The following is a 25,361-nucleotide window of genomic DNA, read 5'->3' on the forward strand; positions in this document are numbered from 1 at the left end:
ACCCGTATTGTGTCTAAATAAAGCAGGAGGCAGCTCTACTGAAGAATCCACTCAGGTGTTTAACAAGGTGGCTCTCAAAAGATCTCAGAGCTAGGCTATTTCTGGTGGTCATAGGAAGAAGGAAGTGCAGCTATATAAACCTAGAAGCTCATATGTACGTATAGCTGTTCCCGTGAGGGTGCGTTCACATGTGCGCACATGCACATATGCACATTTCAAACATTTACAGGCCTGGGCTTTCTCATTTTTACCTCTACTGAAAAAGCAGCTTCTATTTACCTCTTCTCCCTTCCACACCCCCCTTCACACAAACAATCCGCAAGTCTTGAGCTAAAGGAGTATTGCAAATTTAGAAAGGAAGATGGCTTCTTAGGGGCAAGTTGGGAACTTCCAATTACAAAAGACAGAACTCTGTCAAAGTTGACTTTACGGAGGTTCTCATATGTTGGTAGGAGAGCGGGGTTAAATATCCCAGGCAGGAAGTGAAGCCCTCAAAAGCTAAAATAGCTCAGCCTGGCTGAGCACCTTAGGAAGATAACCAGGGATCCTCAGCCAGGTATTTGGGGTCACAACTCCTCTGAGAAATGCATCGTAGTTTCAGTTTCCCCTTTATCTCTTGCAAAGAACACTCTGTGATCACCAACAGAAGGATGGTGGGCGGAACTTGGAGCCAGCTGCCAGAGGATGCCCCACCCTGCCCATCAGGGTCCGCCCCCAAAAGCAAGAACAGCCCTCTCAACCCAAACCACACTTCAGGGCTGGGCAAGAGGCTTCCCCACTTAGTTCAGTTTCCTTGGGCATCCCTTCAGGATTCACAAATGAGGCTTTGAGGCTTATGAGGGTGGCATCCCTGCCCTTTGAGTTATTTGGCCCCTTCGAAGAATGGGCAGCTCTTGGCAGGCTAAGAATGGCACAAGGATAATAATGAATAATAATAACTACCTTTTACTGAGTGCTCGTTAAATGACTGGGACTGCGATACATTTTCTCCTGGATTATTTCATTTGATCCTCACAGAAACTGGGGGAAGAAAGTCACATAAACATCCCCATTTTATCTGTGAGGAAAGAGAGGACAAAAGAGCTTGTCATGTGTCCAAAGTCCCACAGGTACAAAATGGCAGACCTGGAATACATGTCCAGGTTGACATGATACTGAAACCTTTCATCATAACTGTACCGCCTTCAAGGAATGAGGGAAACCATCTACTGGTCATCCAGGCATCTGCGTAGGTCAGGGTCCTGCAGGAAACGAGTGAGTGACACACTCACATGGGGTAATTGAGGAATGTTTAATGAAGGGTCTATTTTAAGAGATATGGGTGGGACTTCCCTGGTGGTCCAATGGTTAAGAATCCATCTTGCAATACAGGGGACGCCGGTTCGATCCCTGGTCAGGGAACTCAGGTCCCGTGTGCCAGGGTAACTAAGCCCAGGCACGGCAACTACTGAGTCCGCGTGCTCTGGAGCCCACACACCACGACTAGAGAGAAGCCCACGCGCTGCAACGAAGAGCCCACGTGCCGCAGCTAAGACCTGATGCAGCCAGTAAATAAATAAATAAATATTAAAAAAAAAAAAAAGATATGGGCAGGGTTAAGGGAAACCAACAAGGGGTGGTGAAGACCCTGACCCTAGTCACTGCAGGGATCCTGTTACCTTCCCTGGGACTGAGAGAGAGGCAAGCAAAGGAAGTGGTGTCCGGAATCCAGAGAGAGGAACTGAAGTTGGAGAGAGTGGAGCGGCCCACCTTTCAGGAATGCTGACCTCGGGTAAGGAAGTCAACCTAAGCTGACTTGGCAGGGAGGGAGCCAGGGGACAAACAGCCTGACCACATCTTCTTTCTCCCTCCAAGCTCTGCCAGTATCTCCCATTGGCCAAATCCTACGGGAAGTGGAAGATAAGAGAGCCCATGGATGCAATCGATTCAGGTCAGCCTCCTAGGGCCCAGGGTCGGGTGGAGAAAGGTGGAGATGGACTTGGAGGGGGCTTGTATGTCTGAAAATAACTTTATTCTAGCCTTTTCTTAACTGATATTTGGCTGGCTATATAGGGTGGAAGTAATTTTCCCTTGGAATTTTGAAGACATTGCTCTTTGCTTTTTAGCTTCTAGCATTGCTTTTGAGAAATCCAAAGCCATCTGATTCTTGAGCCCATATGCGAAATAAGCTTTTTCTCTCTGGAGTTGATAGGATCTTTTCTTCAGGAATTCCCGAAACTGCCCAATTCAATTCCCAATAATCTTTGTTAAAAAGGATCTATCTACTAAATAAATTATCCCAACAATTTTAGAATGACAATTTACAGAGAATTTATAGAGACAGAAGAAACAACTTACCCATTTTCATAGAAATCCCTTTTCCCTTAAGTAGCATTTAAAGCCCAATCTAACATAGGTATTGAATTTTAAATTCAGCTTTAAAATACATTCTCTGGGCAAATAATGTAAGAGATGAGGAGAGAAAAATTCATGATAGTGGGAGCACCCAAAAATCATAGTATTTCTATTCAGCATCTAAAAATGCCTCAGTTATCCCATCCTCACATGAAAATTGCTGCTGAATGAGATAGGCCTAGGTTAGCACTGAACTGTGTGTGTCTTTCCAATAATAACTTGGGGCCTCAGACTCTCCAAAATGCAGACTTATCAGACATTTCTCTTAGAAAAATGATATGTTTTATTCTTAATGATCTTATTATTTTATGAGAAGATATTATAGCTGGGAGAAGAGATTGCCCAGTTTTAGAAACCACCATCCAATAAATTGTTGCCCCAGTGCAGAACAATTGGCGACAGAAATTTCTTTTGTGGGTTGTAGTTCCCCGATGGAATCAAAGTTGGTTGGCATGAGATGATTTCCACAGTCAGTTGAACACCAAAGATGAGACTGGCTCTTGGCCACAAACCAGACTGCACAGTCAGTAAGACCTGCGTCCATCAACCCAAGGCTGCTCTGACTTCTGATTTTTTTAAAAATAGAAATGAAACTGCCACAGGGAGGAGAGAGAACAATGGTGTTTTGACAAATGAAACAAAGATAGAGCTTGGCTGACCATTCAGGTCAGAAAGAAAATGAAGGCACAGGAAGACTGATGTTGGTTGACCTCCTTGCCAAGAAGCAAACATTCTGTGGGAGGTTTCCACCGACTTGACAAACAGGCTCAACGGTGGCCTTCTGGATTTGGCAATTTTGTTGGCTATTTTCTGGCAAAAGAGCACATCTTTTTTTTTTTTTTTTTTTGCGGTACGCGGGCCTCTCACTGTTGTGGCCTCTCCCGTTGCGGAGCACAGGCTCCGGCCATGCAGGCTCAGCGGCCATGGCTCACGGGCCCAGCCGCTCCGTGGCCTGTGGGATCTTCCTGGACCGGAGCACAAAACCCGTGTCCCCTGCATCGGCAGGCGGACTCTCAAGCACTGCGCCACCAGGGAAGCCCGCAAAAGAGCACTTTTTCTAGGACTTCAGACAGAATGAGAGTAAGAAATGCACGGTTAACACATATAGACGTAGTATCCTTGAGACCTAAGGAAGGAGGAACTGGCAAGAGCCTAGAATCACTGGAAAATGTTGTTGTCCTATTTCCTTAGGGATCTTCTAGAATGGTTCAGATGGAGTTCTGGCGTGTGGAAGGGGTGAGGCTAAGAAACCTCTAGTTGCCCTTGCTAGACTTGTAATCCTCAAAAAATGGAAATTAGGAAGCATTTATTCGTGACCTTGAAAACTTGTTTATAAAAGCATATTATAATGTATGTAAAATGAGCTGAGAAGAGGGTTTATGAGAAAGTTCACGTGAGAAATGCAGCTATTAGCGCACATGCCATTCCCCACCTTGACCCCAGCAGGAATGTGTAAATGGTGACATATGGAATGTAAGCATCTGTTGAGATGTTTCATAAATCTGCCTGGCAACGGGCATCACAAGGCCCTGGCTGAGAACAGGCCCCAGGAAAGGAGAGATGGTGAATGTCGCATCGCATCTAATTTTAGCCTACTAATCAGCCCAGAATTTGACAATCAAAAATTTCCAGATAATTCTCTTTAATCATATTGATTATTTTCTGACAAGGTGACACTTTTTCATGGGACCCCCTTCAGGAATAGGTCAAATGTTCATCCATCCATCCATCCATCCATCCACCCAGGAAATACCTATCGAGGGCCTTCAGCATGGAAGACAGTGTACTAGGTACTGCAGGTACAGTGGAAGACAAGAGAGACACTGCCATGCCACTGCAGAACCTACTGCGTGTGGGAAAACAGATATTAAACAAATAATAACACAAATAATTTTATAATTACAACTTGGATAACTGCTATAAAGGAAAATAACAGCTTGTACTCGTAGTACACTCTTCCAAACTTTCTACGTGGATTATCTCCTTTAATCCTCATCATAATACTCTGCAATAGAAGCTATTGCTAGTCTCACTTTAGAGATGAAGAAACAGAGGCATGGAGGTCTGCATGTCCTGCCCAAGGTCACACAGCTAATGAGTGGTGGGCCTAAGATAGGGAGTCAAGCAGTTGAGTCCAGGCCTCAGGTTCCTGACACTACACCATTTTTTAGGACCTGGGTGGAGAAGGGGTGCTGATTTAGATTTGCAGGTTAAAGAAAATTTCTTTCAGTATATGATTTTAGGCCTAGCCCAAGGATAATTAGAGATTAATTGGGCACAAGAAGGTAACAAGAGTATTCCAGAATTAGGGAATGAGATGTCAAAAGGCCCTGAGGCAGAAGGAGTTGGTCTTGGAGGCCGGGGTGACTGGAGGGGTGGGGGGCCGGGGTGGTGAAAGGTAGGGCTGGAGACGTGGGCAAGGGTTAGAGCGCGTGGGACCTTGTAAATCCTGCTGAGAATCTTGAACCATATCCTGAGCAGAGGGAGAGCTGAAAGACCTGGTATTGCTCCAGACCCAACTGCTACAGCTGGGAGAAGAGAGGCGTTCTCCCCATGGAAGCGTGAGGCTGTTGCTAGGCTCGCAACCCGCCCTTCCTTCCCACTGTCTTCTGTAGGAGTAAATGGATGCGGCACACTTCCGTTCTTATCAGACCGCTGTCCTCTGGTGCAGTTAAAAGACAGCAATGTCAAGAAACAACTCATGCTTTGGAGTTAATGTTTGTGTCCCGACAACAACAACATTAACAGCAACAATTCCTGTATCAAAATCCTAATCCCCAGCGTGATGGTATTAGGAGGTGGAGATGTTGGGAGGTAATTAGGTCATGAGGGCAGAGTTCTTACAGATGCGATTAGTGCCCTTATAAGAAGAGCCCAGAGGGACTTCCCTGGTGTCATAGTGGTTAGGCATCTGCCTGCCAATGCAGGGGACATGGGTTCAAGCCCTGGTCTGGGAATATCCCACATGCCAGAGAGCAAATAAGCCCACGTGCCACAACTACTAAGCCTGCACTCTAGAGCCCGCGAGCTATAGCTACCGAGCCCGTGAGCCACAGCTACTGAGCCCACGGGCCTGGAGCCCGTGCTCCGCAACAAGAGAAGCCACTGCAATGAGAAGCCTGTGTACCTCAACGAAGAGTAGCCCCTGCTCGCCGCAACTAGAGAAAGCCCACACACAGCAATGAAGACCCAACGCAGCCAAAAATAAATAAATAGATAAATGAAAAGAAAAAAAAAAAAGAGGCCAGAGAACTAGCTTACTGTCTTTTCACTATGTGAGAAGTCAGCGGTTTGCATCCTGGAAGAGGGCTCTCACCACAACCGGACCCTGCTGGCACCCTGATCTCAGACTTCCAGCCTCCAGAGCTATGAGCGATACGTTTCTGTTGTTTATAAGCCACAGTCTATGGTAAATTGTTATAGCAGCCCAAACTGGTTAAGACAACGGGCAGATCTAAAAATTCATTCAGCACTGAGTTCTGCTTAATATTTTTTTTCTTCTTTTTTCTCTTTTTCTGGCCACACTGCAACAGCTTGTGGGATCTTAACTCCCCAACCAGGGATTAAACCTGGGCCCTGGCAGTGGGAGCTCGGAGTTCTAACCACTGCACCACCAGGGAATTCCCAGGTCTGTTGAATATTAACCTCAGTTTACCACCATTAATTTTGGCATTGCCCAGATGTGGGACCCCATTAAGATTTCTTTAAAAAGATTTCCTCCAAATTTCCATGCTAAAAATAGCAGCATTTCCTTAAACTCCTAAGACAGATACTCTATTATTCTGTGTATTTTTAAATCAGTACTTTCATTTATTCATTCATCAAAGATTTGCAGACCTGTTGTGTGATAGAAGTGAAAGATACAAAAGTCTGGTTCCGGGGGAGCGCTCACACCACATGATGCCCCTCAATCCCTGTGGCAGGCAGAATAATTGCATCCCAAAGATGTCCACCACCTACGCCCTGGCACCTGTGCCCATTACCCTGCATGGCACAGGAGGCTTCGTAGGTGTGATTAAATTAAAGATCTTGATATGAGGAGATTATCTTGGATTGTCCAGGTGGGCCCAATGTAATCACAAGAGTCCTTTTAAAAGTGGAAGAGGGAGGGCCTCCCTGGTGGCGCAGTGGTTGAGAGTCCGCCTGCCGATGCAGGGGATACGGGTTCGTGCCCCGGTCCGGGAGGATCCCATATGCCGCGGAGCGGCTGGGCCCGTGAGCAATGGCCGCTGAGCCTGCGTGTCCGGAGCCTGTGCTCCGCAACGGGAGAGGCCACAACAGCGAGAGGCCCGCATACCGCAAAAAAAAATAAATAAATAAATGAAATAAAATAAAAGTGGAAGAGGGAGACAGGAGGGTCAGAGACAAAGAAAAAGATATAAGGAGAGAAGCAGAGTGAGAGTGATGCAGTTCCTGGATTGGGGCCACAAACCAGGAAATGTAGGCAGCCTCTGGAAGCTGGAAAAGGCAAGGAATGGATTCTCCTAGAAAGAACCTCCAGAAAGGAATGCAGTCCAGCCAACACCTTGAGTCCAATGAGACCCATTTGGGTTTCTGATCTCCATAACTATTAGATAATAAATTTGTGTTGTTTAAGCCACTAAATTTGTGATAATTTGTTACATTAGGAAACCAATACACTCCCTACTCCAGCCACGACTTGGCTCAGGACAGACACCTCTAATCCCTCAGTTTCCTACTGGGCGCAGATGCAGCCTCATGATCTTTCTCAACCCAGCAGTCCAGGCAGTTACTCCCAATCAGTCAGTGGAATGCAGCTCACTTGCCATCCCATGCGGTCTGTACAGAAATTTACACCTGATTGTGACCCCTCCGCCATTGCCACATATGTAAATATTAATTACTTGGATATTTCTTTCTTTCTTTCTTTTTCTTTTTTTTTTTTTTGCGGTACGCGGCCCCTCACTGCTGTGGCCTCTCCCGTTGCGGAGCACAGGCTCTGGACGCACAGGCTCAGTGGCCATGGCTCACAGGCCCAGCTGCTCTGTGGCATGTGGGATCCTCCCGGACCGGGGCACGAACCTGTGTCCCCTGCATCGGCAGGCGGACTCTCAACCACTGCGCCACCAGGGAAGCCTACTTGGATATTTCTTGATAGTTCTTTTATATCTGGCTTCCTAAACTAGTTCCACCACTTAATTGCTATGTGTCCTCGGGCAAATTACGTACATCTCTCTGCCTCAATTTCATCTCTAAAATAAGAGTCATAATAACGGGAGTTCCCTGGTGGTCCAGTGGTTAAGACTCTGTGCTCCCAGTGCAGGGAGCCCGGGTTCGATCCCTGGTCAGGGAACTAGATCCCGCATGCATGCTGCAACTAAGAGCATGCATGGCGCAACTAAAAGATCTCTCATGCCACAACAAAGATCCCACACGCAGCAATGAAGATCCCGATCCCACGTGCCGCAACTAAGACCCAGCGCAGCCAAATAAATAAATAAAAATTTTTAAGATAAATAAATAAAATGAGAGTAATGCTACTTATCCATAAGGTTGTGAAGATAAATGGCTCAGATATTCAAGCATTAAAAATAGTGCCTGCCACATTGGAAGTGCTCAACAAATTTTAACAATGGTGATGATGACTGCTATCATTATTCCCTACAGGGGTTAACATGAGGCTTAAAAGGCCTTTTCAGTCATCCTGTCTACAGTGTGGGACATATACACTGAAAGGGCAAGAGTGGGTGCAATTTCATAGGAGCTAATTGGGGGAAGACTGAATTAGGGTGAAGATGGTCAAAATGGAAAGAAATGTGTGGACTTGAGAGATATTGCAGAGGTAAAGATATTGGAGAGGCAAGGCCTGTTGGTGAATTGCATTTAGGGGGTGAGGCTGTGCCTAGGATGACAAAGTTAGGAGCCTTATCATGCCCTGCTAAAACAGCATGAAATAAATCCTTATTTTGCTTTTCTGCTCTCATAACTCTCCATCTTTTCCTACTGTGATATCTCTTTCCTTTCTTCACATAATAAAGAAACATCAGAAAAATAAAAACCAGCACCAAAAGGAGTCACCAAGTTTAGGAGTATGAACTATTTGGCAATATATAGCAAAAACAGGAGAGTTCTGTCTGGATTTTGGCTTTTTGGTGCCCATATGTGGAGAAAGCATTATATTTGGGCAGAAAGAGGGGGTGTATGACAGGAAAGGAAGAAAAATTAAATAGAATTAAGATGTCTCAATTGATTTTTAAATACATGAGTTAGCATAAGCAAGTGAGTTTTTATTTTTAATGTCTGTAATGAAGTTGGGCTGGGGGTGTAGGCAACCGATGGAAAAGAGGAACCAGGCCCACGGTGGCTGTGAAGGGTATGTGATGGGGCTGGGGGCTGAGTGATGTGGAAGAGGGAGGCATCCTGGAGATGGAGTCAGGAGAGATGGTTTCCAGCCTCGCCACCAATGCGCATTTGAGCGTGGTGCCTACCGCACAAGGGTTCTATGGGATAGCGCTTGTGTTCATGGGCTCTGTAAAGTTGTAGGAAACTGTAGGGAAGAAGTCCTCAGGAGAAGCCCATCTTGCTGGCACGTGAGATGTGTCTAGCATCGCACTGGCCCCACCAGCTCAAGGGTGGCTAGAAGGAACCACCTTCCCCCAAAAAGACCTTCACGCCCTTCTGCCTTTGCCCTCCCAAAGGGACTCCCATTAAGGATGGAATGTTTCGGGCTTCCCTGGTGGCGCAGTGGTTGAGAGTCCGCCTGCCGATGCAGGGCACACGGGTTCGTGCCCCGGTCTGGGAAGATCCCACATGCCGCGGAGTGGTTGGGCCCGTGAGCCATGGCAGTTGAGCCTGCGCGTCCGGAGCCTGTGCCCCGCAACGGGAGAGGCCACAACAGTGAGAGGCCTGCATACGGCAAAAAAAAAAAAAAAAGATGGAATGTTTCTGAGCTGGTGGGCCAGGAACTGCTGACCGGTGGAGTTTATTTCTGCATGAAACAAAACACGCCCACCCCTTTTTTTTTCCTCCTGCCTGAGTCTAAGACTTGGCTGTGCTCAGCAGAAGGGAGGTGGGAAAGGCACACTTGAAACTGTAGCGAGCATTTGAGCAGACCGAATTCAGTGTTGGATACAAATGTCAAGGAAAGGCTGCCTTGGCGCCTCTTTGTTTACTGAGGCGCGATGTGATGCTCCATTGAAAGGCCTGCTGATTTCACCTGCGTAGGTTTGATAATGATACAGTGCAGGGAGCGGCAGGAAGGATGACCTTCCTGAGGATGCTTGGAAAGGCACAGCCAGGCTGCTCCGTGCTCACTGGAACAGCGGGCAAGAACCCGGGAGCTTCTCAGCCCAGCCTGGCCACAAATAAGCTACGTGGACTCTTCCCGCAGCTTTGGCTTGATCTTCCTGGTCCATAAAATAAAGGGACTGGAATAGATGACCCCTAATATCTTTTCTTTCTGATGGTTTATGATTCTGGCATTTGGAGCATTTACAGATGCTGGCAAGGAATGCCAGCAAAGAGTGTAGGATAAAATTTGTCCTAACCATTTGGGAGGGTAATTTAGCATTAGCTTTCAGGTTTTTTGATGTATACCCTTTGGCCCAGAAGAATCAATTCTTGGGATTTATCCTCTGGAAATACTAGCGTAAATATGAAAACATGGATGTTTATAACTGCAAAACACCAGAAACAACTTACGTGCCCATTAGTAGGGAAGTGGTTAAATAAATCTACTACACAACTGTTATAAAAAATGCAGATCCATACGTCCTGAGAAGGAAAAATATCCAAAATATAATTTTAACTGAAAAAACTTAGATTGAGTAAAATATATAGCATGATTTTTCTGAAATGAAACCCAGATATGTGTAATATACATATATTGTTTAACTATACATTTGTATATATATGTGCATAGAGAAAAAGTCAAGAAGGTTCCACGCCAAACTTACATTAGCGGTTCCCTCTAGAGCTGCACGGTCCAGTATGGTAGTCACTAGCCACATGTGGCTACTGAGTACTTGAAATGTGGTGCAACTGAGGAATCAGATTTTTTTAATTTATTTAATTTTAATTACTTCATATTTAACTTAAAAACTGGTACTTCATTCAGTTATTGGAAAAATTTTAAGTACATTTGCAGCAACTTGGATATGAGTCTACTTTTTCAACTTTATGTTTTAGGAATCTCAATATAGATCAAGGTTTTTCAATGAAAATTTAGCATCCAAATTGAGAGATGTTGTAAGTGTAAAACAGATACCAGATTTAGAAGACTTGGTACAAAAAATAATGGAAAATATCTCAATAATAATTTTGTAACTCATGAATAATTTGATAATGTTGATTACATGTTGAAGTAACAGCATTTGGGGTACATTAGGTTAAATAAAACGTATAATTAAAATTAATTTCCCCTGTTCCTTTTTACTTTTTTTAATGTGGCTACTAAAAAATTTTTAATTGTATATGTGGCTCACATTTAATTTCTATTGGACAGTGCTGCTTTGGGGAGTGGGATAGAGGAGAGGACTAGGCTTTAACTTTTTACTTGATATACTTTTGTATTGTTTGATTTTGTTACAGTAAGCCTCGGTAACTTTCATAATTTATAAAGAATAATAAAGAGTTAAAAAATTAAAAGTTAACTTCTAGGATAAAGTTTGGTATATAAAGAAAGTTATTGAGAAAATATTTCTAATTTGTTTCTTTGGAGTTGGCGTGTCAGGGTCTGAAATAAATATTTTGCCATGAGCTTATTAGAAAATGGAACTCTCACTGTGGTGTCTCTGTGATTTACCAGCATCTTCTAATTGCCTGACTCTTTTCTGGATGACTGCTATCCTCAGCAAGGATACCTTTGCCTGACACTCTGCCTGACAACCATCCCAGCTGTGATGGAAAAGGATTGTTTCTCTGAGAGTAGGAGTTAAGCCCAGGAGGGTTAGAAAAAAGAGAGAAATAACCCTTAAAATAATCTCCCTTCCTCTCTCCTGCTCCCTCCTCCCGTATCAAGATTTCCCAAGGCTTTGGGGATCTCGAGTTCTAGGCTGAACTTCCTACCTCACTAAATGACAAGGCCAGGATGTTAATGTTCCCCACACAGACACGTCTGCATTATACATAAAGATGTCTGTGTTACACATAAACACGTTATGGCTGTAACAATATCACTTTCAAAGGAGCGCTAATCCGCTGAAGTCATCGAGTTAGAAAACATTTGCTTCTCCATGTCTTGTGTCTGAACTGTGTGTGAGAGAGAAAGTAGGAAGGAGGGAGGGAGGAAAGGATGGAGTAAAGAGAAAGAGAATGCACTTTGTAAAACCCTACTTTGTAAAGATAGTTTTTTAAAGTATCGCACCATTTATTATGCTGTCACTCGCTTACACTGTTTAGTCTCTGTTTAAAAAGTTGATATAATCTTTTCTGTACAAACTTACAGATACTCAGATAACCCCAATCAACATTTTGGGTATGAAGTTGTTGGGCTTGAATGGATGTCACAAGGTGACTTGGGTGGAGAAAAAAATCAGCTGTGGTTCTCATAAAGCTCAGGAAATTGATAACTCAATGCTTCCCTAAAACCCTCTACTACCCATAGCATAGCTCATGTCTCCCTAGATCATATTTGCCTAAATCATATTTGTCTTCCTTGCTAGGCGCCTCTAACCCCAGCACCTAGCACAAGATCTGGCAATACTAAGCTCTTAATAAAAATCTGTTGATTGACAGAATGAAGAAGTGAATGGACCTACCATTCAAGGGTCAACCATTATCTAAAACATTTATAAAATTAGAGCTCCAGCTCAAAAATGAACTTGTAAAATTTTCCATCTTATTAACACTGTATTTACTAAATGCCTATTATGAGCTAAAAGCTGACTAAACAAAGCCAGCTTTTAAACACACACACACACACACACACACACACACACACACACACGGTCTGTGCCCTTGTGAAGTTTACAACCTGGGGAGAAGGGGGAGGCAGGGGTTAGGCATAAATACACAAAATAAAAAATTACAAATGGTAAAAGGTGCTCCCAAGGATACAATCAGGGATGGAGATAGAGGATAAAGGAGGGACCTATACCGATTTAGCCAAGCCTATTTGTCTCTTCTCTGAGTAAGTGACATTTAAGCTAAAGCATGGGGGATGAGAAGGCATCAACTATTAAACTATTAAATAAGCAAATTTGGGAAAGGGAGGTATGGGAGAGAGGAGAGAGCCTTCCATATACCCAGGAGCAGTGTCTGCTGCTTAGGTGACTCACTGCCCAATGTGCTATGAAATTCAAACTTAACTTGATTCATTTGGGTTTTAGACCCCATGCTAATTTGCATGCCTGGCTGGGTGTCAGTATCTGTAGGAACCCATGTGTTCAAAGTGTAAAGAGGGTGATTTCCCTATGTGAAGGGCAATGTAATTATGAGGGAATGTTCTGAGAGTGGGCTAGGGGGTGGCCAGCAGCAGGCTGGTGAATCTCGTTCACTTCTCTTCAAAGTTGTCTGGTGCCCCCTCACATTAGCTTCCGTATTTCAGACCTGCTCTATTCAATTTCTCCTTTAAATATATTTTTTTGTTGTCAGTAGTTACATGTGGAGGGGGTTCTGAGGATTCACAAAGGAGAAGATTCTTACTTTTTATCTTACACTCCTTATCCCTTTTGAATATTTTTAACTCTGAGTTTTTATAATTTATAAAACTTAAATAAAATTGGAAACTACATACACAGTTCTGTTTAACATGACACTTTGTGACCATTGCTAGGAATTAGTGGGGTTTTTTTCTGATTACTAAGGCAATAAAAGCTCAATATCTGGAAAACTCAGGAAAAAATAAAAGATAATTTGTCATAACTGAATGACCCAGAGATTACCACTAACTTTCTCTTGGTATACAAAAGTCCCCCTTATTCAAAGGTTCACTTTCCATGGTTTCAGTTACCCATGGTCAACCACAGACCAAAAATACTAATGGAAAATTCCAGAAATATACAATTCATAAGTTTTAAATTCTGAGTAGCCTAATGAAATTGTGCGCGGAACTCCGATGTGCCCTGGAGGTGAATCATCTCTTTGTCCTCGAATTCTGCCCCTTAGTCACTAGCTGTCTTGGTCATCATTTCAACTGTCAGGTATCACAGAGTGCCTATGTTCCAGAACCCTTATTTTACTTAATAATGCCTCCAAAGCTCATTAGAGTAGAGATGCTGGCAATCCGGATATGCCAGAGCATAGCCATAAAGTGCTTCCTTTAAGTCAAAAAAGGTGAAACTTCTCGACTTAATTTGTAAAGAAAAAGAATCATGTGCTGAGGTTGCTAAGATCTACAGTAAGAACAAATTTTCTATCCAGGAAATTGTGAAGAAGGAAAAAGAAATTTGTGCTAGTTTTGCTGTTGCACCTCAAACTGAAAAACTTACGGCCACAGTGAGTGATAAGTGCTGAGTTAAGACAGAAAAAAGCATTAAAATTGTACAGTGAGATATTTTGAGAGAGAGACCATATTCACATAACTTTTATTACAGTATATTGTTATAATTATTCTATTTTGTTGTTCGTTATTGTCGTTAATATCTTATTGTGCCAAATTAAACTTTACCACAGGTATGTATGTACAGGAAAAAACATAGTATACATAGGGTCCAGTACTATCCATGGTTTCAGGCATCCAATTGGGAGTCTTGGAACATATCCCCATGGATAAAGAGGGACTACTGTATTTCTTTCCCAGTGACTTTTTAAAATAGGATCAAATTCTACTTGTTAATTTATAACCAACTTTTTTTTCTTTTCTTTCTCCCCCCCCCTTTTTTTTCCTCTTTTTTCGTGTCAGGCGGGTAACATGCTGGTGTCATAACAAGGTTTGAGGGAGGTACATGTCACACAACCTCATGAACACCCAGTCATCACTCTCAGTAACTACAAAAGGATCTATAACTGGCTTTTTAAACTCGATATAGGTAGGCACCTTTCTATGGCAATAAATGTCGAGCTTCTGAATGGATGTATCATAATTTAACCAATTCTCTTTTGATGAGCTTTTAGGTTGCAATTTTCACCACATAATTATCTTTTAATCTAAGCTTTTTATGAAATTTTTTGTGTCTGTCACCATCCTGGGGTTTTACCTGATTCCTCAAAATGCAACAAAAGCAGTGATACTTACTTGGTAATTACGAAAAAAGATTTCAGGCTTCCCTGGTGGCGCAGTGGTTGAGAGTCCGCCTGCCGATGCAGGGGACACGGGTTCGTGCCCCGGTCCAGGAAGATCCCACATGCCGCGGAGCGGCTGGGCCCGTGAGCCATGGCCGCTGAGCCTGCGCGTCCGGAGCCTGTGCTCCGCAATGGGAGAGGCCACAACAGTGAGAGGCCCGCGTAACACACACACACAAAAAAAAAGAAATAAGATTTCCTTTGCAAGTATATAGTCAGGTACTTCACACAACGTTCCACTGGTTGAAAACTTGATCTATGAAAATCTAGACTGACCAAGTCAACTTCAGGATTGTTTCTTAACTTCACTAAACAATTTAAATAGCAAGTTTCACCTCTTTCACTCAAAATACCCTTTCAAAGAGTATCAGCTTCAATCAACTATACTTCAATTATAAATAAATACATAAATAAATAAAAATTTAAAAGTATCAGCTTCTCATGAGGTTGGCAGTGAAGGGTAGGGAGGGGTGCCTCTGAAATAGCTAATGCTGTATTTTAAGACTAGCTCACGCCTTCTGTGTAGTGGGGGGTACACGGGTGGGGGGGTACTAATGGAGGCCGCTGCTCTGATCACAGCTGTTACCAACTGACCTGACAAGTCAGGCAGGTGAGGGGGGTGGTACAAGAGGCAGAATTCCAGGTGCCCAGGAATCAGAAATGGGTAGGCTTGGCTGAAAGGATTTAGCCGTGGAAGCCTCCACATGGCAGGACTTGAAAAAGGGATCCTCAACTGATTACTCTCCAACAAAACAGAAGAGCAGCCAGGGCTGGACCGTCTTCATGCCAGATCAGCCTGTCCATCTCCAAACCAGCAAATACACAAAGGTCCATTCCAGCCTTGAACCTGATGTTCCTCTTAGTTACAATCCTGTGATTTCCAAAAAGTCTATTTTCTGTTTCTATTCAGCTTATAGCAACCTGCTCTCTTAAATAGCTTCTTTATCTGGTGGGGCAATTACAGCCTGTGACTAACAGCTGCAGTTCATAAACATGAGTTTCACTGTTTGGGTCAGTAGTTCTTAGTCTTTTCTGAATGGCAACTCCCCCAGCTGATCTTGGCGTGAAGAGAGGCACCTTCCATCAGCACTCTGGTTGGTACTTGATAGTGCAGTTTACTGTTGGAGGGTTCTGTTTTCCCATTATAAAAGAGGTGACATTTTTATTAAAGTTACAAGTGCTTGCATCTAATACCAAATGTATTTCTGGATTTCGGTTTTACTAGTGATTTTAACTTTCCTCATTGAGTTTTTCCTTATATTCCAAATGGTCTACAATAGGCATGTCTTTCTTTTATATTTAGGAAAAAATGCCCTTTCAAAAAGTAATTCATAACTATAAAAATTTTAGGAGAAAATCTGTAGGATCTAGGGCTTGACGAAGGGTTCTAAGACATGACACCAAAAGCACAATTCATAAAAGAAAAAAAATCTATAAATCAGCTTCATCAAAGAGGATGAAAAGACAAGCTATAAACTGGGAAAAAATATTATTTGCAATGACTGCACATTGGCATCTCAGAGGATGGGAAGCCCATTTATTGAGCCCTTAGGATGTGCCAGGCCCTGGACCAAATGTTTATCAATCCATTTCAATCTCACAGCAGTTCTATCAGGCAGGAGCTGTTACTATTCCCGTGTTAAAATGCAGAGGCAGAGGCAGAGGCTGGAAGAGTTTTAGGGTCCAATCCAAGATCCTATCACCATTGAGAGGCATGGCCAGGATTCAATCCAGACCTGTTCATTACCCAAGTTCGCTATGACCCTGGACTCTGGAGCCAGACTTCCTGGGTTCAAATCCTGCGTCCCTACTTGGTAGCTATTTGACTTTGCCTCCATTTCCCCAACTGTAAAATGGGATTAATAATAATACCTACCTCATAAGGTTGTCGTAAAAATTAAAAACATGAATCTGTCTACGGCCTAAGAGCTATGTGCCTGGCACGTAGCAAGGGCCATGTGAGTGATCACTATTGTTATGGTGTTGTTAGTATTCTACTAACTCTTAAAAATAGGATGGAGAGACAGGAGAAAAGGAAATGACCCAAAGAGACACCATTTCATGTTGCCTCAAGGGATTTATCCTAGCCAAGTAACACAAGATGTACCGCCTCCAGGCCGCTGCTCCCAGCCTCAGGCCTTTCAGCAAAGTGAAACCAGCCGTTTCCAAAGCCAAATTCTTCAGGGTAGCAGTTAAGTCTTTGTCTTATCAGGAAAGGGGTGGGGGTGGGGGAGGACAACTCTTCCCTTTAAGAGCAGCAGTGGATTTCCTTTGAAGAAACTTGCCTTTTACAAGTATTTATTTAGGAGTATCCAGTGATCAGTGATCTTATTTTGTGTATCTCTGCTGCCACAACATACCATGGACTGTCAGCATCCTCTTAACTACAAGAAATACAGTCCTTAGTGCCTTTAAATCTAATCGGATTAGAGAAACGATTCAGAAAACTCATCTTTAAGATTCTCGTCCTCTAGAGCAAATCTAGGTACCTAAAGTTACCAAAAGATGACAAGAGGCATCACCTGCCTGACAGTGACTGGTTTCAAAACTGAAGAGCACCTGGAGTTGAGGCTTTCTTAACTCCTCCAAATTGGTCATGATTATCATGCAAATGATGGCTTCAGTCAGGGCCAGGGTTCAGTTTTCAACCCCAGTCAACAGCCCTATGAAAGACTTCTCTTTGAGAGGCCCTGAGCTTGCCTTTTGAGATGGGTGGGCCTCACAGAGCTCAGGGGGCTACAAATAGAGAACCCTCTGGGCAGAGCAGTAAGAATGTTACTGCTGGCGTAGGACCCTGTGCCAGGTTTATAGCTCGGAGTCCCTTATGCAAACTCCAGGTTATTATCGCCTTCAGGAAGGACACGGTTTACAGCTGATCTAGTTTAGGAAGGAGACCTCTCACCAGAATCCCTGAGTACAAGGAACACCTGATTTGGGGGGAAAAATCCACCCCAGGACTGGTGTCCCAGAAGAGTCGCCTTAGAATCCCCAGGATTTTGTTTTCATCTCTATAAAGAATCGTTAAGTCTTTAGAATTTCTAAACTTATCTTAATATGATTTTATCAGCATCCTTTATCCTATACACTAATAGAAGGCACGATCCTCCATGCCACAGTCACCTTGTTGGGCTCTTCATTTCATGATGAAGAAACTGAAGCCCAGAGTCACACAGCATTGTAATAATAAAGGCCTAGAACCCAAGACTGCTGACCTCACTCCAGTTCTCCACCCTCTGAGCTACCCTGCCAAAATGACAATTTAAGGAATGACTTCCTAAACAGATTATTCCTTCTCTCTTTCACAATACCATTGGGTCACCTCCCTGCAGATAATTCTCTCCATAAGCCAATTCAAACACTCTGAAGCATGTCTCATCATGAACTAGATCTTCTGCTGGGATGGGGAAAGAGGATTCAGCGGGGTTTTTTGGGGGGCACGGAGGGCACTGAACTCACTAAAAGACTCAGCAGAACAATCCTGATGATTCAGAATGACTAGAGAATAGTCTTTCTGATTATCTAGTGGTTTTGCTCATATTTATGGAATGAATGAATATGTGGAACATTGACATATAATTCCAGCAATTCTACTGAATTTAATTCAATCTTTCTTTCCCTAGTATGTCAAGATCATAATGAATATGGATTACCACTCTGGAGAATTCAACTGATGAAAAACAGGGGTTGGCAATCTTCCCTTTGATGTATTTTTGGTAAATTGCTGACCCTGATGTAGAAGGTAAGGTTGACCAAGCTGGCTCCTCTCTCTCTCTCTCTCTCCTTTAAAAGTAAATCCTTCATATCGGTTTCTTTATCTTTCACCTATCCCTTTCTCATAAAAATATCTTGAGGAATGTACACACACACCCAAGTCAAGTTATCTGATCTCTGGTTGACTGAAACATAGTTACCCAATCGGTAGGACCATCACACAGAGGATATGTCTTAAACTTTTCCCTTGAATTCTCAGTTAACAAGACTGAAGACCTGCCGTGGGGCACTTGATTCTTTTTACTTAATTTAGGAACAAGAATGCTGAAGCCAAGAGGCAGAAACCAGCCAACTGACACAACGCAACTAGACACAGAACATCTTAGTGGTGGGTTCAAGAAAAATGAGGTCAATTAAAAATTTTTTTAATTCAATGTCCAATTACAATTTAATACATTTTTTGAGCAGGCAACAAATTAAAACACAAAGAACAGTAAGCAGAGAAACATGTCAGGTAAATTACAAAACAGAGGCTTTTTAGTGAAACTATTTTTTAACTTACTGCTTTTCAACTCAAGATAATATTTTTTTTTTTTTTTTTTGCTGTATGCGGGCCTCTCACTGTTGCGGCCTCTCCCGTTGCGGAGCACAGGCTCCGGACGCGCAGGCCCAACGGCCATGGCTCACGGGCCCAACCGCTCCGCGGCATGTGGGATCCTCCCAGACCGGGGCACGAACCCGTGTCCCCTGCATCGGCAGGCGGACTCTCAACCACTGCGCCACCAGGGAAGCCCAAGATAATATTTTTAAATTTTCAAGTTATTTATAAAGTCACAAATCAAGATTTATCTACATTCAGGAAGGTTCTGCCGGCTCATGTCCAAAACGCTTGGTCCTCTGGGGAGAAGTATTCCTTGCTCTTTCTTCAAGTACTTATTAACACCTTTTACTTGTCAGGAATTATGCCAGGTATGGAGGCTACGAAGGACTAAGACACAGCCCCCATCCTGCGGGGACTGACATGGAGACTAAATGCTCAAACGTTTTCTCACCCTCGCCATCATTTTCCTTCTTACGGTGCCACCAATCTGAATTTTATAATAATCATACAGTTTCTCTATAGGGTTCTGTACACTCGATAATGATCCTCTCAACCTCTCAAAAATCCTGCTGTGCTTTCTTTTTCCTTTCTTTTTTTTATATATATATTTTAAATTTTTATTTATTTTTTATTTTTGGCTGCGTTGGGTCTTCGTTGCTGCGTGCGGGCTTTCTCTAGTTGCAGCAAGTGGGGTCTACTCTGTTGTGCGCGGGCTTCTTATTGCGGCGGCTTCTCTCCTTGTGGAGCACAGGCTCTAGGCACGCAGGCTTCAGTAGTTGTGGCATGTGGGCTCAGTAGTTGTGGCACGTGGGCTCAGTAGTTGTGGCGCACCGGCTTAGTTGTTCCACGGCATGTGGGATCTTCCCGGACCAGGGCTCGAACCTGTGTCCCCTGCATCAGCAGGTGGATTCTTAACCACTGCTCCACCAGGGAAGCCCTCTTTTTCCTTTCTTTAACTTGTTTTTTTCCTGGGTTCTTTCTTCGGTGTCACCTGTCGCTCTGACACAATGAAGAGCTAAACGGAGAAGGGTCTGATTCCCCACACTGGGCTCACGGGTGAGGGTTTTGTTTCATACTATCTTTCCCAAATTTGCTCTAGCCCATTTATCCCTAGATTGTTTCCTTTCATATTAATAAACCATCATTATTATTTGCTGAAGCATTATTTGTTAATGTTAAGGGGAAAAACACAGCAGTTACCTGTATCTCCACCCATAGAAATGGGGCTAAATAAACTATAGTATATCCATACAAAGGAACCCTCTCCATGCTTTAAAAAAAAATGAGAGGTCTCTAAAAAAGTTGAACTCCTAAAAGCAGAGATTAAAACGGTGGTTGGAGGAAATGGGGAGATCCAGGGGTACAAAGGTTCAGTTATGCATGATGCATAAGTTCTGGAGAGCGAATGGACAGCGTAGTGACTCTGGTTACTAATACTGTATTGTATTCTTGAAATTTACTGAGAGAGTAGAGCTTTTTACCACATGCGAAAATGTAACTATTTAAGGTAATGGATATGTTAATTAGCTTGATTTCAGTAACCATGTCACAATGTGTGTGTGTGTATGTGTATATATATATATATATATATATATATGTATATGTATATATATATATGTGTATATATATATATATATATAAATATACCAAGTCATCATGTGGAGCACCTCAAATATATACAATTCTTATTCATCAAGAATATCTCAATAAAGCTGGGGGCAGGGAAGGAGAGGTCTGTGTGAGCAAGTATCTATGATACATTGTAAAGTTAAACAAATAGGCAAGTTGCAAAACTCTATGTGTTATGAGACCCCATTTAAAAACACATATGTGAATCCGTATGACATGCATCTGAAATACACACACACATAGTATTTAAATGGAAAACATTTTAGGGGACGCAGAGTACATGTCTGGGAGCCAGGGGAGTTTAGTGAGTGGGTTTGGGGAGGGGTAAATGAAAGAGGGAATGTCACTTTCTCATTCTACACCTCTCTATTATTTTGACAATGAATAGATATACTTTTGTAATAACTAAATAAATAACTAGAAAGGAGAAATGTATTATTTTCCTAGACATTTTAAAACTATATATTCTTCTAGAATCGCATAGCTGTTGAGTTTTCATTCCTTTTGATGGTACACTTATCTCCCCCTTTATAGCTTCGGGGAATTAAGGCCCCAGATGGACCAGTGTGTGCCCTTGCTTCCCTATCTGCCCCTTCTGCAGGTTCTCCAGCCCCGGGGATAATGAGCTATTCACAGCTACTTGCAGCCTCCAGGCCACCTGCCAGCTTTGTAACCATTCTGCACTTGTCTTTTGCAGCCAATGTCATTTTAAAGCTTCAGAGTGCATCTCCTGCAGACCTCTGGAGCATTCCGGGGGTAGACAGGGTGTTAGCAATATTCCTTTGGGCTCAGCAGGGTGAACAATCTGCCCTCCGTATCCGCGGATGGGAAACCTCTGGATACCTCCAGCTGACTCTCTTCACTGTCATACGCCATTTTATATCAGGGACTTGAGCATCTGCAGATTTTGGTATCTGCAGGGGCTCCTGGAACCAATTCCCCGCAGATACCGAGGGACAACGGTATTTCATTCAGGTTTATCATACACTGTTCCTGGAAATCTTGGTCACTGGAAAATCTATCCACCAGTCCCTGAAAGCAAGCCAGAGAGGTATTATTCTCATCTCACAGACAGGGAAACTGAGGCATCAAAGATTGACTGGGGCTGCCTAGACCACATGGCAGGTTAAAGGTGATGAGGTGTTGTGGAAAAGGTATTGGGATTAAAACCTAGCGTCCCAAGTTTAAGTTCTTGCCACATTATATTTTCTTTAAGCAAAAGTTGAACTCCCTGAGCCCCAGTTTCCTTATCAGTAAAATAAGAATTATAATACTTGCCTCCCAGAGTAGTGCTATTACATGAGAGTATATACAATTGCATTTTGTAAAGTACATATTATATATATATATATATATATATATATATATATGATAGGAGGACAACAACCAGGAAATTATGTATGAATAGTTATATCTTTGTGGCTGTATATCCAACTAGATTTTTGTTTGTTTAGTTTTCTTTTGCCCAAAGTAGAAATTTAAAAATTTCTTTGAAGCATCTTAGAAGCCATTCCTTTACCTTGAATAGTCTTGTTCTTTAAATTCAAGTGTCTTTTTATACCCGAAGCATTTCTCCAGATGGGTTTTAAAAGGGGCACAAAAGTATCAGTTCCACGAAGAAGGCAACAGCACTCTACCAGAATGCCATGCCAAATTGCACAGCACTCTGAAAGCAGATTAAAGTTGTTTCAAATGCTTCAAAGAGAAGGAAAACTCTAATCCCCCAAGGCTTCCTTTAAATCCATATTCCTTAATTTCAGAAAATTTCCCAAGTCTTTTAAAAGGCCCAAATATCATTTTACAGTTTGGAAATAGTAATGGAGAACATTTCCCAATTATTTAGAATGTTCTTGTTTCCTTTAAAAAGGGCTCAGTAAAGCTGGGTCTCTCTCATAAAGGAACTGGCCCAAGTGGAAGACAGCCTGCCTGGCTTGAGGGGAGTGGGTGCAGCCATCCCCAGGGCCCTGAGCCTGGAGTCTCTGGCTTACGGTTACCTGGAGAATTCCTTAAAGAAGCAGAGTCGGGCATTTTCCCTGTCATTTCTGGGCAAGATTTGCATGTCTGTCATTGTGGGAAGAACGCCCAGTCTCACTATGTAACACTGAAGGGAAGAAAGTTTCCAAATGAGAAGAAAAACAAGCCCCGCTGCAATAGAGGCAAGCAGGACCATTTTCACTGCTTTGGAAAAACTGCTCTTCTTAAGTCATCTTCACCCGCCCAGAGAGGCAAACTGTTTTCCTGAAACACTTTTCCTGATTCTTCCCTTGCTGACCTATGAAAACAGTTATAAGAGCCCCAGTTACAACAATGAGTATTTATTGAGATTAACATGTACCAAGCACTGTCCTAAAGGTCCCACATGCTGTATTTCATTAAATCTGCTCAGTAGCCCTGAAGCAGATACTATAATTAGCCCCATTATACAGATGAGAAAGTTGAGATATAAAGAGATAACTAAGCAGTCAAATGACACACAGCTATGTAAGTGGTTGAGCAGGGACATAAAACCAGATCTTTCTGACTCCGAAGTCCAGGTTCAACCAGAGTAACGCACTGCCTAAATACACTCCCAAGGCAGTGCAGGGACGGGTCCATGTTGTACACGCCTGTTCTACCTCAACTCTGAAGTTATTTTAATTACCAATAGCTGGCCTGTGTCCCAGCTAACTGTGCTAAGTGGTTTACATGCCTGGTCTCATTTAATGCTTCCCAGAGATTTAACTGGTATAAACTACCCTGATACTTTCTGCCTCTTCTGTCAGACTCTCTTCTTTTCTCCTTTTCTCCTGTTTCTTTCTCTCTCCCTCTTCAGCTCTGAGCCATTGAGTGCTCGGGTTGCATTTTCACCTTGCCTTCAGCCTGGCTTAAAATGTAGACTATGTAGTGAGGAGAGAGATAGGTACCTCTTTTCAGGTGCCTTCCGCTTTAGTTTGAGGGCAAGTTACAAGTGCCCGTCTGCTCTACAACTTCAGGACACCTCCCTGTGGATAGTGCCAGAACGGTGACCTCAGGCCACAGCTTGAACACCGATTACAAGTAATCCCGCTCCAGAGGTGATAGAGTGACCTCTCTTTAAAAAGGAGATAAAAATAGCTAAGAAACAACGCTTAGCTTAGTGCTCTGAAAGGTTGGCATCCTTCCAGGATAGACTTATGTACTTTTTGTACTTGGAGGAAAAAAAGAGATGGGATTTGATCCAAGAATGGTCCTCCAAACGAGAGAAATATGGAGCAAGCAGCTGGAGCGGAGTGGCCAAGTGGTACCACCAGCTGCAGGCCCATTAATTAACATTCCCTGGTATGTAGCAGCTCCAGTGACCTTGATTCTTGTTGAATTCACAGAGATAACTTTTACAGAGCCTCTACTTTTCTCACTGCAGTATATTTATCCAAGGAGTACCTTGCCTATTTCCCCCCATCTCTCTGAGCAGTAAATTTATTCTAATTACAAAGAGATATAGTAAAAGCCTGATTGAACGCTTGGCAGTTTATAGAGATTTATTTCTGGGGCTTAAGGGGGGTTTTTAGAGTGTGTGACTAGAGTGGGGTTGAGGGGAGCTGAGGAGAGGAGCCCAAGAGAAAATGTAGATTTAATGGACCTATAAAATGACCCTGCGGTAGATAAATGCTTGTTCCAGAGAAGCTTAAACAGCCTGACCCAAACCGGGGTCTGTGACGGCCAGGCCGACACAAGGTGTCTGAAGCGTTGCATATTTCTCTTTGGGTTTTCAGGTTTCCATATGGAATTTGTTTTTCCCCAGGCAGAGGTGAGAGAGCAGGGAAATCTGTTTTCCAGAGGGAAGAAAGCATATTTAACTACAAATTTCTAAGTACTCAAAGCTATGAAAAGAGGAAAAAGTAAACCTCCAGCACCTGCCCTTAAAATCACTTTGCCTTTTCTCTAACTCTCTTGAAGCTCAATTCTGAATTTTAAGCCTAGCATCCTGGAAGGCAGATCATGAGAGCCTGCCCTTTGTACCAGGATTTCTGCATAAGAACCAGCAGCCTTCCAAAGCCCAGTTATCCCAGGCACTTCCAGCTCATAATGAGACAGAGGGACACTATCGTCTAACAGAGCCTTCTGCTTAGAATAGGCTTTGCACGCACACACTGCTGAACTTTTCCACGAAATCCTTCTAGGCTTTTGATCCCATGAGTGACATTCATCTTTTTTGCAGCTGCTTTGCAAGTTTTGCTGAGGATGAATTTTAGGGCTTTCAACTGTTAAATTTGTTATACTGTAAATCTAACCACTGCTAAAATGGAGACATTTGTTCTGGGGGAAAAAGCAAAACAGAAAAGGGTCTAAAGTAGACACTAGTCTACTGGGGAGGTAGTTTGGAGAGTGAAAGCACTGGCCTCTTTGGCCAGAGGCTAAATGGGGATTGGGCCAGTGTTTCTTGGGGTTCCCTGTGTCAGCTTGAATAATGCAATAGCATCAGTTATTTTACCAGCAAAGTGAGTTTATTCATTCATGCCAGAGGAATTGCAACCCGGGATACCGAATTATGGAGGACCACAGGCAAACCCAGGGAACAAGGAAGGGAAACTAGCTTTTATAGGGAAAAGGCGAGACTTGGGAGGACCTGGAATAACCAAGGAGCCATTGGAGGAAGCTGGGAGTCCAAAGTATGGAGGCTTCTCATTGGTTGGACTGCTACAGTCTCGGATTGGCTGGACTGTCCTTCAGGGAGAGAAGTTTTCTTCTTCCTGTTGGTTTGCGAAGTAGGCGACACATTCCTGTGGGAGATGCAGCAGAGGTGTAGGGGTCGTCCCTTCCGGTTTGGAGTAATTGAAGATGCATGGAGGGCGCAAGCGCTCCCCCTACAGGCCTGTGCTGACTC

The 25,361-nt window shown here is 43.2% G+C and overlaps 1 long non-coding RNA gene across 1 annotated transcript in view; it reads left to right on the forward strand.

Annotated features, from left to right (window-relative positions):
* The window catches only part of LOC308620251, a 43,490-nt gene that overhangs the window by 13,782 nt on the left and 4,347 nt on the right, over window positions 1-25,361 (forward strand). The window contains exon 2 of the long non-coding RNA XR_014016300.1: window positions 18,198-18,316. This is a non-coding gene — a long non-coding RNA (uncharacterized lncRNA). The remainder of the gene's footprint in view (window positions 1-18,197; window positions 18,317-25,361) is intronic.

This window comes from Mesoplodon bidens (genome assembly GCF_964165515.1).
Source record: "Mesoplodon bidens genome assembly, chromosome: 7".
Taxonomy (NCBI): Eukaryota; Metazoa; Chordata; class Mammalia; order Artiodactyla; family Ziphiidae; genus Mesoplodon; species Mesoplodon bidens.